Here is a 15,900-nt window from a genome sequence, read left to right as displayed (position 1 = left end):
CACCCAGAGCCCAAGCTGCACAAACGAGACCCCCCCTCCCGTATGAGCTTACCAGGAGCCCCACCCGGGGCCACACACCTACCATACACAAAAAAAAAAAATAAATAAATAAATAAATAAATAAATAAAAAATAATAATAAAAAAAAAATAAAAAAAAATAAAATTGAGAATAAAAATAATAAATAAAAAATAACAATAAAATAAATTGATAATAACAATAATAATAGTAATCATAATACTAGTAATAATAATAATAGTAATCATAATAATAATAACAATAATAATAATAATAATAATAATGGTAATAATAATAGTAATAGTAATAATAATATTTATTGATAATAGTTATGGTTATGTATGTATAATAATGATACTACTATTGATACTTAATATATAATAATTTATATATAATATATTTTCTAATAATTTTGATCTTTTAGCTATTTTTATCATTTTATATGATAATAATAAATATATATATATATACATGCATACCTACACACACACATATATAGCCATATACATACCTAAGGGGGAAGGCTCCGCAAGGGCAGCGGGGCATAACCACCTGTGCCCACACCAAGGGCAGGGCCAAAGCCTCCCATGCCCCCACCCCACGGTCCCACACAGTAGCCAGGCCAGAGCACCCAGGGCAAACCTGGCCCACCCCCAGGGGTGAGGGAGGCCGCGGAGGAACCAGCGCCACCGGACGCACACAGGCCCCCCCCAGCAGCAGCAGGCGCCCACCACCCACAGGATGCGGCTCCCCGTCTACCCACCCCCCCGAGGGACGGCCTGCACCACCCCCGGGACGACCACCACCACCCCACCCACGCCCCATCCCCAGATCCGGACAGCCCCCCACCAACCCCCACCAGAACCTCCAGGGGGTCAGCCCAGCAGGAAGGGACAGAGATACACGGCACCCACCCGCTCACCCCCCAGACGCCAGGGCAACCCGGCGACCAAGACCATGCCCCAAGCCAGAGGAACGAGACCGCCAGGGGCAGAGACAGGCACACTCAGCCCTTCGAGAATTACATTAAGAGATTAATTTAAGAGATTAATTATTGGAGCCCATATAGATTGAAATTCTGACAGTTGATCTTTGGATTCAGCAGACATTCTCTCAATTGCTATATGATCTAACAGAAGATTTTTGTAAAAGGCTATGTTCAGTTTTTTTTTGGATTTCCAATTGATAAGAATGGTTTTCTTGGCAATGCTTAACGCTGTGATGAGGAGTTGTGTGTGATTTGTTTCTACGTTGACTGTAGAAAGATCACCCAACAAGCATAATACAGGTGAGGAAGGAATAGAGGTCCCAAGTGCCAAAGAAAGGTCCTCGCACACTGCTTGCCAGAAATTACTAATGGGGGCACAAGCCCACATGGAGTGTAAATAATCATCTACTACATGATCTGGGCAGTGTACACAGATGTTAGAGTCGGTTAGACCCATTTTAAACATTCTCTGCCCTGTGTAGTGTACTCTATGAATGGTTTTGAACTGAACCAACTGTAGGTTGGGATTTTTTATTAAACGGAACGAATTAAGGCATATTTGCTTCCAGAACTCAGGGTCACAGCTTGTAGATAAATCTAGGTTCCATTTGGAGACTGGAACCCCAACGGTGTTGTCACACTTTGACACAAGAATGTACAACTTGGATAATGTTTGGGGAGCGGATACGTTTAAGAATTGGTCAATGGTGGGATAGCTTTCCCAAGATATGTTACGAAACCTAGCTCTAATTATGGATTTAAGTATTCAAGAAATGTATTCTGGTTTAACCCATACTGTGTAACAAGGTAAGTGAATGACACAAACTTTCCCCCCATTATGATATTTTCCAAGCAACTTATTCCTTTGTCATGCCATGTTGTAAAATCCAAGGGTTTTTTTTAAGCAATATATCAGGGTTATTCCAGATCGGAGTGTACTGGCAAGGATTGAGCGAGGACCTAGTTATTTTTAAAAATTCCCACCAAGCTGTCAGAGTGGTTTTAATATTTATGCTTTTAAAACAATCGTGTTTCCTAAGGATTTGACTTATGAAATGTAAGTTAAAGATGGGGATTTCTTGGCTAAATGACTGTTCAATGTCTAGCCATAACTGATCCAAGGGGTTAGGTTTTATCCATTTTAAGATATACTGTAGCCTATTTGCCAGGAAGTAATTGGAGAAATTTGGCAGGTCTAAGCCCCCACATTCTTTAGATTTTTGTAGTGTTTTTAGGCTTATTCGTGCTGGCTTATTTTTCCAAAGAAATTTATTTATATATGAGTCTAATGACTTGAACCAAGTTATAGATGGTTTGGTTGGGATCATAGAGAACAGATAATTGATCCTTGGTAATATCATCATTTTCACAGTGGATACTCTGCCCATAAGAGAGATTGGCAAAGTTCTCCAACGTTCAAGATCATCCTCAATCGATTTCAACAGTGGGATATAATTCAAGCTGATCAGGTCTGACAGATTGGAGGAAGTGTTGATGCCCAAATACCTGATATTCCCTGAAGGCAGTGGTATAGAGGGGGTGCTCTGGAAAACGAAAGTAATGGGCAATACTATGGATTTAGACCAGTTAATAGAGTAGTCCGAGAAGGTGCTAAAGTTATTGATGAGTGTGATAGCTTGGTGAAGTGAGAAGTGTGAGTTTTTTAGGAAGAGTAACACATAATCAGCATAAAGGCTTATCTTATGATGAACATTTGTTGTGTGGATCCCTTTAATATTTCCATGTTGTCGAATTGCAGCTGCAAGAGGTTCAGAGAAGATAGCAAACAATGAGGGGGAGAGTGGACAACCTTGCCTAGTACCTCTTTGTAAAGTGAATTCTGGAGAGATCAGATTATTGGTTCGAACGGAGGCCTTTGGGGTACTATATAATATTTGGATCCACGTTCTAAATGACTCTCCAAAGCCAAATTTCTGTAGGGTTGCAAAGAGAAATTTCCAGTTAACTCTGTCGAATGCCTTTTCAGCGTCTAGTGAGACGATTGTGGTTTCCAAATTATGGATGATAGAGTGATCAATCAAATTGGTTAAGCGGCGTACATTGCTAACTGAGTGTCTCCCCTTGATAAATCCTGATTGATTGGGATGTATTATATGAGGGGTAACTTTTTCCAGTCTTCTAGCTAATACTTTGCATATTATTTTAAGATCCGCATTAATAAGTGAAATTGGACGATAACTGGAAGGTAATGTTGGGTCCTTTTCTGATTTTAGCAAAAGACTGATTGTAGCAGAGTTCATATATGGGGGTAGACGTGCATTTTCTTTTATTTCCTGAACCATTTTTAAAAAAACTGGGGCTAGCAGTGACCAGAATGTTTTATAAAATTCGGCAGGAAACCCGTCCGGTCCTGGTGCCTTGTTATTTGGCATTTCCTGTAGAGCACCATAAAGATCTGTTAGTGAAATGGGTAAGTCCAGGGTTGTCACCTGATTTTTTTCTAATTTTGGTAATTCTATGGTGCTAAGAAATGTTTCAATGTCTGGAACCGAAGGGTTAATCTGAGGTGTGTATAGTCTTTTATAAAAGTCCCTAAAGACTGAATTAATTTCCTCCGGAAGGTGAGTGATGTTACCTTCTGAGTTTCTAATGGAGGAGATAGAGTTTTTTTCTTTATTAAGTTTTAGTTGGTTAGCTAAGTATTATATATATATTATTATATTATATTATATCATATATTTTTTCAGTGTTGTTGTTGATTGAGACTCACGATGTCCCCCAGCTGGGCTAGACCTATCTATATCTGGATTAAATACCAAGTTGAAGTCCCCTCCCAAGATCAAGCTTGAATCCAGGTGTGCAGAGAGAGAAGAAAAAAAGGTGTGAAAGAAAGAGGGGTCATCAACATTAGGACCATATATGTTGGCAATGCAAAATTTAACATTGTCCACAGATATGTTAATTATTATATATCTACCTTCTATGTCTATAGTATTGTTGAGCTCTTGTCTCTGCCTTTCTGAGTGCAGGCATAAAGCAGTCCCTGGTGGTCTAGTGGCTAGAATTCGGCGCTCTCACCGCCGCGGCCCGGGTTCGGTTCCCGGTCAGGGAATTGACATTTGGGTAGGTTTTGACTCTAGATAGGATTTGTCTTGGGCCACGGTCGAATGGTTGGGGTCATCTTGAAGCTCAAACCGTTGTCATCCTGAGGCGACTGACAACAGAAATATAAACGAAACATGGACACACAATGGACTACACAATAAGACAAGGTCCTCGACTGAGAATGCTGTCAGGACTGGGTTTAGGGTGAGACAGAGCATTTGTCGGATGCTCAGGGATAGATCCTTGTTAGAATGGAATGAATATAGCATCAGTTATCACCCTTATATCCATTTGCTTAGACAATAGAAAGAGTGTTTGAATGTGCTGAAGAAGAAATGTTCCTGTGACCCTGATCAGAGACCCCCAGCAACCCCCAGGTCCTGGAGGTGCCTGGATGCGCCAATCGCAGGTTACAAGCCAAACCTTTCAAGCGGTGATTGTGATCTCATGTTTTGTTGAAGAAAAGCCCATCATTTGTGGAACAATTTCCCCTACAAAGGAGAAATATTTGTCAGTTGGGACAATTGCCAATATGCCCCCACTTTGGACTCATCGTCTTGTTTCATTGTTTGGCAACTGCTTCACCAGTCCCCTTAAAAGGCTCACCCTTCATAGTGTAGTGGTTAGCACGTTTGCCTTACATGCAAAAGGTCCCCAGTTGGAAACTGGGTGGAAGCAAGGCCGTTCAATTCCTTCTTTTACAAAAAAATCAAGGTGACAAATGGGAACAAGGATATGTGCTTGATCCCTGAAGGTGTGTACACGGGCATCTGTCCCCAGTTTGGACACACAATCCATATTTCCCGGATGACTGATCGGGTGTATCGCTGGCCTGCAGGAAGGGGCTTATAGGAAGGAGGTGGTCGCTGTGGTGTCGTTGCATGCAAACAACATCCTCATCCTTGGCACAGCGAAGACCAAGGAGGAGAATAATTGTCGATTCGGTCCGCTTACACCGGCAGGATTTCACAAGTCCTGTTGATAGCCTGGCCACTGGTGTGGTTTCCGTCATGCAGTGGTTCGCCTAACACTGAAGACACTCCTTCACCGGCGCTGTGGCTTAGTTGGTCAAAGTTCCTGTCTCGTAAACAGGAGGTCCTGGGTTCAAATCCCAGCAGTGCCTTGCATATGTGTTTCGGCGACTCCATTTTTTTCTCTCCAACATTTCAAGTAAATGTTTTGAATCAGACGTCTTGTTCTGTGGAAGAAATATCCATCATTTCTGATGTCATATGTAGCATAAATGTCATATGTACTACAATGCCCTCGACAAAGGCAAACAGATTGTGAATATGGACATTTGCGGGGCTAAGAAAACAGACCACATTAGCAAAACAAAAGAGGTTCGGGTCTAACATTTAAGGGAAGCGCTCTGCTATCTGAGGTAATTCCCCTGCTGCTACAATGTTGGCAGAGAAGGTCCAGTCACAGGACGAATTTGGTTCCTTTGCTGGAGTACGTCAAAGTGACACTGTCTCTGCCTTTCTGAGTGCAGACATAAAGCAGTCCCTGGTGGTCTAGTGGCTAGGATTCGGCGCTCTCACCGCCGCGGCCCGGGTTCGATTCCTGGTCAGGGAATTGACATTTGGGTAGGTTTTGACTGGAGATAGGATTTGTCTTGGGCCACGGTCGAATGGTTGGGGTCATCTTGAAGCTCAAACCGTTGTCATCCTGAGGCGACTGACAACAGAAATATAAACGAAACATGGACACACAATGGACTACACAATAAGACAAGGTCCTCGACTGAGAATGCTGTCAGGACTGGGTTTAGGGTGAGACAGAGCATTTGTCGGATGCTCAGGGATAGATCCTTGTTAGAATAGAATGAATATAGCATCAGTTATCACCCTTATAGCCATTTGCTCAGACAATAGAAAGAGTGTTTGAATGTGCTGAAGAAGAAATGTTCCTGTGACCCTGATCAGAGACCCCCAGCAACCCCCAGGTCCTGGAGGTGCCTGGATGCGCCAATCGCAGGTTACAAGCCAAACCTTTCAAGCGGTGATTGTGATTTCATGTTTTGTTGAAGACAAGCATCAATTGACAATACTGTTATTGGAGGAAGGAAAGAAATCGGGGCACAAACACCAGTCATGTTCTCGGTCGGTAACCTATCACTCACATCGGATCCACCGCACCACCACCAGAGGTCAGCCCTGAGGATCGTCCATAAGAAGGCATCCACCAGTAAGGTAGAATTACACTAAGAGGTATTAATGCCGGGTTGTACAAATTGGGAACCTGTGGAAACGGTAATGCACATAAATTTACCTTTCGCCACTGTGCTGCTGAATATAAGCTTACATTTGACCTCTGTAACCTCGGGGTGCGCTATGGCGAATGGCCTACAATTAGCCAATAAAACAAAGGATTCCTTGTAGAATTTAGGCAATCGATCCCGCTACCTCTCACATGCAGAGCAAGCGCTATACCATTTGAGCTAATTCCCCTGCTTTTCCTGAATTGGCAGAGAAGGTCCAGTCTCAGAACTATATTGGTTCTTGAATTAACTCAGAGCAAATGACTACTGGATCGTGGGAGGGAGCAAAGCAGTGGCTCAACATATTTGACAGTGCATTCCATGTCGGAAAGCTCGAGGAGCCACGGAGGAACAAAAGATGGCTGACTTACCTCAAGACCGCATTGAGCCTTCTCCAACAATTACCTATGGTGGCATGGATTGTTTTGGCCCATTTCACACAAAACAAGGGTGTAAAGAAAAAAAACAGTACGGTCTACTATTCAATTGTCTATGTTCTGGAAGTGTTCACATAGAGATGCTGGAGGATATGACCACTGACTCATTCATCAATGCCCTAAGATGCTTCATTGCCATCAGAGGTGCTGTTTGGCACATCAGATCAGGGAACATACTTAGTTTGAACTAAAAATGAAATGGAAAAGTCACTAAAGGAAATAAACACAGAAAGAGTAACAGAATACCTGGCAGACAAGCAATGCAACTTTGTCATAAATGCAAGCCATATGGGAGGTGTTTGGGAGCGCCAGATCAGAACCATCAGAAGCATGCTCATTTCAGTCCTAGCAAACAGTGCTGGCAGGTTGAATGACAGTTCCTTGAGAACCTTTCTTTATGAAGCCATGTCTGTTGTGAATAATCGCCCTCTTACTGTGGACAATGTAAACAACCCATGTGTCTGGAACCACTGACACCTAACCACCTGATTACCATGTAGTCATCTATTCCCATGCCACCACATGTTTCCAAGATGGCGCCGCGGACGGCTGCTTCGGTGTGTTGGTCCTCCAGCACCTGGACTCCGCAGGAACCTATGCTAGTATCCTGTTTGTGGACTTCAGCTCTGCCTTCAACACCATCCTCCCAACTCTGCTCCAGGAGAAGCTCTCCCAGCTTAGCGTGCCTGACTCCACCTGCAGGTGGATTACAGACTTCCTGTCTGACAGGAAACGCGTGAAGCTCGGGAAACACATCTCAGATACAAAAACCGTCAGCACCGGATCCCCCCAGGGCTGCGTTCTTTCTCCTCTGCTTTCTCCCTGTACACAAACAGTTGCACCTCCAGTCACCAGTCTGTCAAGCTCCTGAAGTTTGCGGACGACACCACCCTCATCGGACTCACCTCTGACGGTGACAAGTTTGCCTACAGGTGGGAGTTTGACCATCTGGCGACTTGGTGCAACCTGAACAAGCTGGAGCTCAACGCCCTAAAAACAGTGTAGATGGTTATGGACAACAGGAAGAACTCAGCCTCTCCTGTCCCCATCACCCTCTGTGACTCTACAATTGACATTGTGGAGTCCTTCCGCTTCCTGGGTACCATCATCTCCCAGGACCTCCAGTGGGAGCCGAACATCAGCTCCATCATCAAGAAGGCACAGCAGAGGATGTACTTCCTACGTTCCTACGGCAGCTGAAGAAATTCAGCCTGCCAAAGACAATGATGGTGCACTTCTACACATCCATCATTGAGTCCATCCTCACCTCATCCATCACCATCTGGTACGCTGCTGTCACTGCTAAGGACAAGGGCAGGCTGCAGCGTGTCATTCGGTCTGCAGAGAAGGTGATTGACTGCAATCTCTCGTCCCTCCGGGATCTGGACGCCTCCAGGACCCTGAGGCGTGCAGAGGGGATTGTGGCCGATCCCTCTCACCCCGGTCACAGTCTCTTTGAGAGGAGTCTGCGGTCCATCAGGACCAAAACCTCACGCCACAAGAACAGTTTCTTCCCGTCTGCTGTCAGCCTCATCAACAAGGCCCGGAATCCCCCTTGACACTGTTCACACCCCACCTCTGCCTCACCCTGCCACTTTGACACTCTATATACGTTAAATTAACGCATATAGGACTCCTTCTTCAGCTTGACGGCGGCCCTGACCTCTGGTGTCCACCATCGGGTTCGGGACCTGCCGCCACGACTGGCACCGACCGCCTTGCGGCCGCAGCTCCGGTCAGCCGCCTCAGCAATGGAGGCACGGAATATGGCCCATTCGGACTCAATATCCCGGTCCTCCCCCGGGATACAGGCGAAGCTCTGCCAGAGGTGAGAGTTGAAGACTCGACGAATGGGAGACTCTGCCAGACGTTCCCAGCACACCTTCACTACTCGTTTGGGTCTACCAGGTCTGTCCAGCATCCTCCCCCGCCATCTAACCCAACTCATCACCGGGTGGTGATCAGTTGACAGCTCAGCCCCTCTCTTCACCCGCCTGCCCAGAACATGCGGATGCAGGTCTGATGACACGACTACAATGTCGATCATAGACCTGCAGCCTAGGGTGTCCTGGTGCCAAGTGCACTTATGGACATCCCTATGTTCGAACATGGTGTTAGTTATGGACAAACTGTGGTTCGCACAGAAGTCCAATAACATCACAACGCCCGGGTTCAGATCAGGGAGGCCGTTCCTCCCAATCACGGCCCTCCAGGTCACACTGTCATTGCCCAGATGGGCGTTGAAGTCTCCCAGTAGAACGACGGAGTCACCAGGACTCCAAAAAGACCGGGTACTCCGAACTGCCGTTTGGCGCGTACGCACAAATGACAGTTAGGACCTTTTCCCCAGCCCGAGGCGTAGAGAAATTACCCTCTCGTTCACCGGGGCTGACTCCAACACAGAGGCACCAAGCCGGGGGTCTTGATAAGCCTACACCAGCTCGCTGCCTCTCCCCTGCAGCAACTCCAGAGTGGAACAAGGTCCAGTCCTTCTCGAGGAGTTTGGTTCCGGAACCCAAACTGTGGGTCGAGGTGAGTCCGACTATGTCTAGTCGGAATATCTCAACCTCTTGCACAAGTTCAGGTTCCTTTCCCACCAGAGAAGTGACATTTCATGTCCCAAAAACCAGTTTTTGCCCACCGAAGACCACCCCCGGTAGGAGAAATATTTGTCAGTTTGGACAATTGCCAATATACCCCCACTTTGGACACATCGTCTTGTTTCATTGTTTGGCAACTGCTTCACCAGTCCCCTTAAAAGGCTCACCCTTCATAGTGTAGTGGTTAGCACGTTTGCCTTACATGCAAAAGGTCCCTGGTTGGAAACTGGGTGGAAGCAAGGCCGTTCAATTCCTTCTTTTACAAAAAAATCAAGGTGACAAATGGGAACAAGGATATGTGCTTGATCCCTGAAGGTGTGTACACGGGCATCTGTCCCCAGTTTGGACACACAATCCATATTTCCCGGACGACTGATCGGGTGCATCACTGGCCTGCAGGAAGGGGCTTATAGGAAGGAGGTGGCCGCTGTGGTGTCGTTGCATGCAAACAACATCCTCATCCTTGGCACAGCGAAGACCAAGGAGGAGAATAATCGTCGATTCGGTCCGCTTACACCGGCAGGATTTCACAAGTCCTGTTGATAGCCTGGCCACTGGTGTGGTTTCCGTCATGCAGTGGTTCGCCTAACACTGAAGACGCTCCTTCACCGGCGCTGTGGCTTAGTTGGTCAAAGTTCCTGTCTTGTAAACAGGAGGTCCTGGGTTCAAATCCCAGCAGTGCCTTGCATATGTGTTTTGGCGACTCCATTTTTTTCTCTCCAACATTTCATTAAATGTTTTGAATCAGACGTCTTGTTCTGTGGAAGAAATATCCATCATTTCTGATGTCATATGTAGCATAAATGTCATATGTACTACAATGTCCTCGACAAAGGCAAACAGATTGTGAATTTGGACATTTGCGGGGCCAAGAAAACAGACCACATTAGCAAAACAAAAGAGGTTCGGGTCTAACATTTAAGGGAAGCGCTCTGCTATCTGAGGTAATTCCCCTGCTGCTACAATGTTGGCAGAGAAGGTCCAGTCACAGGACAAATTTGGTTCCTTTGCTGGAGTACGTCAAAGTGACACTGTCTCTGCCTTTCTGAGTGCAGACATAAAGCAGTCCCTGGTGGTCTAGTGGCTAGGATTCGGCGCTCTCACCGCCGCGGCCCGGGTTCGATTCCCGGTCAGGGAATTGACATTTGGGTAGGTTTTGACTGGAGATAGGATTTGTCTTGGGCCACGGTCGAATGGTTGGGGTCATCTTGAAGCTCAAACCGTTGTCATCCTGAGGCGACTGACAACAGAAATATAAACGAAAAACATGGACACACAATGGACTACACAATAAGACAAGGTCCGCGACTGAGAATGCTGTCAGGACTGGGTTTAGGGTGAGACAGAGCATTTGTCGGATGCTCAGGGATAGATCCTTGTTAGAATAGAATGAATATAGCATCAGTTATCACCCTTATATCCATTTGCTTAGACAATAGAAAGAGTGTTTGAATGTGCTGAAGAAGAAATGTTCCTGTGACCCTGATCAGAGACCTCCAGCAACCCCCAGGTCCTGGAGGTGCCTGGATGCGCCAATCGCAGGTTACAAGCCAAACCTTTCAAGCGGTGATTGTGATTTCATGTTTTGTTGAAGAAAAGCCCATCATTTTTGGAACAATTTTCCCTACAAAGGAGAAATATTTGTCAGTTTGGACAATTGCCAATATGCCCCCACTTTGGACTCATCGTCTTGTTTCATTGTTTGGCAACTGCTTCACCAGTCCCCTTAAAAGGCTCACCCTTCATAGTGTAGTGGTTAGCACGTTTGCCTTACATGCAAAAGGTCCCTAGTTGGAAACTGGGTGGAAGCAAGGCCGTTCAATTCCTTCTTTTACAAAAAAATCAAGGTGACAAATGGGAACAAGGATATGTGCTTGATCCCTGAAGGTGTGTACACGGGCATCTGTCCCCAGTTTGGACACACAATCCATATTTCCCGGATGACTGATCGGGTGCATCGCTGGCCTGCAGGAAGGGGCTTATAGGAAGGAGGTGGCCGCTGTGGTGTCGTTGCATGCAAACAACATCCTCATCCTTGGCACAGCGAAGACCAAGGAGGAGAATAATCGTCGATTCGGTCCGCTTACACCGGCAGGATTTCACAAGTCCTGTTGATAGCCTGGCCACTGGTGTGGTTTCCGTCATGCAGTGGTTCGCCTAACACTGAAGACACTCCTTCACCGGCGCTGTGGCTTAGTTGGTCAAAGTTCCTGTCTCGTAAACAGGAGGTCCTGGGTTCAAATCCCAGCAGTGCCTTGCATATGTGTTTCGGCGACTCCATTGTTTTCTCTCCAACATTTCAAGTAAATGTTTTGAATCAGACGTCTTGTTCTGTGGAAGAAATATCCATCATTTCTGATGTCATATGTAGCATAAATGTCATATGTACTACAATGCCCTCGACAAAGGCAAACAGATTGTGAATTTGGACATTTGCGGGGCTAAGAAAACAGACCACATTAGCAAAACAAAAGAGGTTCGGGTCTAACATTTAAGGGAAGCGCTCTGCTATCTGAGGTAATTCCCCTGCTGCTACAATGTTGGCAGAGAAGGTCCAGTCACAGGACGAATTTGGTTCCTTTGCTGGAGTACGTCAAAGTGACACTGTCTCTGCCTTTCTGAGTGCAGACATAAAGCAGTCCCTGGTGGTCTAGTGGCTAGGATTCGGCGCTCTCACCGCCGCGGCCCGGGTTCGATTCCCGGTCAGGGAATTGACATTTGGGTAGGTTTTGACTGGAGATAGGATTTGTCTTGGGCCACGATCGAATGGTTGGGGTCATCTTGAAGCTCAAACCGTTGTAATCCTGAGGCGACTGACAACAGAAATATAAACGAAACATGGACTACACAATAAGACAAGGTCCTCGACTGAGAATGCTGTCAGGACTGGGTTTAGGGTGAGACAGAGCATTTGTCGGATGCTCAGGGATAGATCCTTGTTAGAATAGAATGAATATAGCATCAGTTATCACCCTCATATCCATTTGCTTAGACAATAGAAAGAGTGTTTGAATGTGCTGAAGAAGAAATGTTCCTGTGACCCTGATCAGAGACCCCCAGCAACCCCCAGGTCCTGGAGGTGCCTGGATGCGCCAATCGCAGGTTACAAGCCAAACCTTTCAAGCGGTGATTGTGATTTCATGTTTTGTTGAAGAAAAGCCCATCATTTGTGGAACAATTTCCCCTACAAAGGAGAAATATTTGTCAGTTTGGACAATTGCCAATATGCCCCCACTTTGGACACATCGTCTTGTTTCATTGTTTGGCAACTGCTTCACCAGTCCACTTAAAAGGCTCACCCTTCATAGTGTAGTGGTTAGCACGTTTGCCTTACATGCAAAAGGTCCCTAGTTGGAAACTGGGTGGAAGCAAGGCCGTTCAATTCCTTCTTTTACAAAAAAATCAAGGTGACAAATGGGAACAAGGATATGTGCTTGGTCCCTGAAGGTGTGTACACGGGCATCTGTCCCCAGTTTGGACACACAATCCATATTTCCCGGATGACTGATCGGGTGCATCGCTGGCCTGCAGGAAGGGGCTTATAGGAAGGAGGTGGCCGCTGTGGTGTCGTTGCATGCAAACAACATCCTCATCCTTGGCACAGCGAAGACCAAGGAGGAGAATAATCGTCGATTCCGTCCGCTTACACCGGCAGGATTTCACAAGTCCTGTTGATAGCCTGGCCACTGGTGTGGTTTCCGTCATGCAGTGGTTCGCCTAACACTGAAGACACTCCTTCACCGGCGCTGTGGCTTAGTTGGTCAAAGTTCCTGTCTTGTAAACAGGAGGTCCTGGGTTCAAATCCCAGCAGTGCCTTGCATATGTGTTTCGGCGACTCCATTTTTTTCGCTCCAACATTTCAACTAAATGTTTTGAATCAGACATCTTGTTCTGTGGAAGAAATATCCATCATTTCTGATGTCATATGTAGCATAAATGTCATATGTACTACAATGCCCTCGACAAAGGCAAACAGATTGTGAATTTGGACATTTGCGGGGCTAAGAAAACAGACCACATTAGCAAAACAAAAGAGGTTCGGGTCTAACATTTAAGGGAAGCGCTCTGCTATCTAAGGTAATTCCCCTGCTGCTACAATGTTGGCAGAGAAGGTCCAGTCACAGGACAAATTTGGTTCCTTCGCTGGAGTACGTCAAAGTGACACTGTCTCTGCCTTTCTGAGTGCAGACATAAAGCAGTCCCTGGTGGTCTAGTGGCTAGGATTCGGCGCTCTCACCGCCGCGGCCCGGGTTCGATTCCCGGTCAGGGAATTGACATTTGGGTAGGTTTTGACTGGAGATAGGATTTGTCTTGGGCCACGGTCGAATGGTTGGGGTCATCTTGAAGCTCAAACCGTTGTCATCCTGAGGCGACTGACAACAGAAATATAAACGAAAAACATGGACACACAATGGACTACACAATAAGACAAGGTCCGCGACTGAGAATGCTGTCAGGACTGGGTTTAGGGTGAGACAGAGCATTTGTCGGATGCTCAGGGATAGATCCTTGTTAGAATAGAATGAATATAGCATCAGTTATCACCCTTATATCCATTTGCTTAGACAATAGAAAGAGTGTTTGAATGTGCTGAAGAAGAAATGTTCCTGTGACCCTGATCAGAGACCTCCAGCAACCCCCAGGTCCTGGAGGTGCCTGGATGCGCCAATCGCAGGTTACAAGCCAAACCTTTCAAGCGGTGATTGTGATTTCATGTTTTGTTGAAGAAAAGCCCATCATTTTTGGAACAATTTTCCCTACAAAGGAGAAATATTTGTCAGTTTGGACAATTGCCAATATGCCCCCACTTTGGACTCATCGTCTTGTTTCATTGTTTGGCAACTGCTTCACCAGTCCCCTTAAAAGGCTCACCCTTCATAGTGTAGTGGTTAGCACGTTTGCCTTACATGCAAAAGGTCCCTAGTTGGAAACTGGGTGGAAGCAAGGCCGTTCAATTCCTTCTTTTACAAAAAAATCAAGGTGACAAATGGGAACAAGGATATGTGCTTGATCCCTGAAGGTGTGTACACGGGCATCTGTCCCCAGTTTGGACACACAATCCATATTTCCCGGATGACTGATCGGGTGCATCGCTGGCCTGCAGGAAGGGGCTTATAGGAAGGAGGTGGCCGCTGTGGTGTCGTTGCATGCAAACAACATCCTCATCCTTGGCACAGTGAAGACCAAGGAGGAGAATAATCGTCGATTCGGTCCGCTTACACCGGCAGGATTTCACAAGTCCTGTTGATAGCCTGGCCACTGGTGTGGTTTCCGTCATGCAGTGGTTCGCCTAACACTGAAGACACTCCTTCACCGGCGCTGTGGCTTAGTTGGTCAAAGTTCCTGTCTTGTAAACAGGAGGTCCTGGGTTCAAATCCCAGCAGTGCCTTGCATATGTGTTTCGGCGACTCCATTTTTTTCGCTCCAACATTTCAACTAAATGTTTTGAATCAGACATCTTGTTCTGTGGAAGAAATATCCATCATTTCTGATGTCATATGTAGCATAAATGTCATATGTACTACAATGCCCTCGACAAAGGCAAACAGATTGTGAATTTGGACATTTGCGGGGCTAAGAAAACAGACCACATTAGCAAAACAAAAGAGGTTCGGGTCTAACATTTAAGGGAAGCGCTCTGCTATCTGAGGTAATTCCCCTGCTGCTACAATGTTGGCAGAGAAGGTCCAGTCACAGGACAAATTTGGTTCCTTCGCTGGAGTACGTCAAAGTGACACTGTCTCTGCCTTTCTGAGTGCAGACATAAAGCAGTCCCTGGTGGTCTAGTGGCTAGGATTCGGCGCTCTCACCGCCGCGGCCCGGGTTCGATTCCCGGTCAGGGAATTGATATTTGGGTAGGTTTTGACTGGAGATAGGATTTGTCTTGGGCCACGATCGAATGGTTGGGGTCATCTTGAAGCTCAAACCGTTGTAATCCTGAGGCGACTGACAACAGAAATATAAACGAAACATGGACTACACAATAAGACAAGGTCCTCGACTGAGAATGCTGTCAGGACTGGGTTTAGGGTGAGACAGAGCATTTGTCGGATGCTCAGGGATAGATCCTTGTTAGAATAGAATGAATATAGCATCAGTTATCACCCTCATATCCATTTGCTTAGACAATAGAAAGAGTGTTTGAATGTGCTGAAGAAGAAATGTTCCTGTGACCCTGATCAGAGACCCCCAGCAACCCCCAGGTCCTGGAGGTGCCTGGATGCGCCAATCGCAGGTTACAAGCCAAACCTTTCAAGCGGTGATTGTGATTTCATGTTTTGTTGAAGAAAAGCCCATCATTTGTGGAACAATTTCCCCTACAAAGGAGAAATATTTGTCAGTTTGGACAATTGCCAATATGCCCCCACTTTGGACACATCGTCTTGTTTCATTGTTTGGCAACTGCTTCACCAGTCCACTTAAAAGGCTCACCCTTCATAGTGTAGTGGTTAGCACGTTTGCCTTACATGCAAAAGGTCCCTAGTTGGAAACTGGGTGGAAGCAAGGCCGTTCAATTCCTTCTTTTACA

At 46.1% G+C, this 15,900-nt stretch overlaps 10 non-coding genes across 10 annotated transcripts; all 10 read left to right on the top strand.

The window, feature by feature from the left end:
- Positions 1 to 5,120: 5,120 nt before the first annotated feature.
- On the top strand, positions 5,121 to 5,194 carry trnat-cgu (transfer RNA threonine (anticodon CGU)). Its single transcript has one exon. It is a non-coding gene; the product is annotated as a tRNA-Thr (tRNA).
- A 383-nt stretch (positions 5,195 to 5,577) lies between these two features.
- Positions 5,578 to 5,649, top strand: trnae-cuc (transfer RNA glutamic acid (anticodon CUC)). The gene has a single exon. It is a non-coding gene; the product is annotated as a tRNA-Glu (tRNA).
- A 4,332-nt stretch (positions 5,650 to 9,981) lies between these two features.
- Positions 9,982 to 10,055, top strand: trnat-ugu (transfer RNA threonine (anticodon UGU)). The gene has a single exon. It is a non-coding gene; the product is annotated as a tRNA-Thr (tRNA).
- Positions 10,056 to 10,437: 382 nt separating this feature from the next.
- trnae-cuc (transfer RNA glutamic acid (anticodon CUC)) lies at positions 10,438 to 10,509 on the top strand. Its single transcript has one exon. It is a non-coding gene; the product is annotated as a tRNA-Glu (tRNA).
- A 1,044-nt stretch (positions 10,510 to 11,553) lies between these two features.
- trnat-cgu (transfer RNA threonine (anticodon CGU)) lies at positions 11,554 to 11,627 on the top strand. Its single transcript has one exon. It is a non-coding gene; the product is annotated as a tRNA-Thr (tRNA).
- Positions 11,628 to 12,010: 383 nt separating this feature from the next.
- On the top strand, positions 12,011 to 12,082 carry trnae-cuc (transfer RNA glutamic acid (anticodon CUC)). Its single transcript has one exon. It is a non-coding gene; the product is annotated as a tRNA-Glu (tRNA).
- A 1,031-nt stretch (positions 12,083 to 13,113) lies between these two features.
- Positions 13,114 to 13,187, top strand: trnat-ugu (transfer RNA threonine (anticodon UGU)). Its single transcript has one exon. It is a non-coding gene; the product is annotated as a tRNA-Thr (tRNA).
- Positions 13,188 to 13,570: 383 nt separating this feature from the next.
- On the top strand, positions 13,571 to 13,642 carry trnae-cuc (transfer RNA glutamic acid (anticodon CUC)). The gene has a single exon. It is a non-coding gene; the product is annotated as a tRNA-Glu (tRNA).
- A 1,044-nt stretch (positions 13,643 to 14,686) lies between these two features.
- trnat-ugu (transfer RNA threonine (anticodon UGU)) lies at positions 14,687 to 14,760 on the top strand. Its single transcript has one exon. It is a non-coding gene; the product is annotated as a tRNA-Thr (tRNA).
- Positions 14,761 to 15,143: 383 nt separating this feature from the next.
- Positions 15,144 to 15,215, top strand: trnae-cuc (transfer RNA glutamic acid (anticodon CUC)). Its single transcript has one exon. It is a non-coding gene; the product is annotated as a tRNA-Glu (tRNA).
- The last annotated feature ends 685 nt before the right edge of the window (positions 15,216 to 15,900 follow it).

The sequence above is a fragment of the Doryrhamphus excisus genome, unplaced genomic scaffold, assembly GCF_037039965.1.
Source record: "Doryrhamphus excisus strain RoL-2023G ecotype Guam unplaced genomic scaffold, RoL_Dexc_Guam_v1.1 HiC_scaffold_24, whole genome shotgun sequence".
In the NCBI taxonomy this organism is placed as follows: domain Eukaryota; kingdom Metazoa; phylum Chordata; class Actinopteri; order Syngnathiformes; family Syngnathidae; genus Doryrhamphus; species Doryrhamphus excisus.
This window is presented reverse-complemented; position numbering and strand designations above follow the sequence as displayed.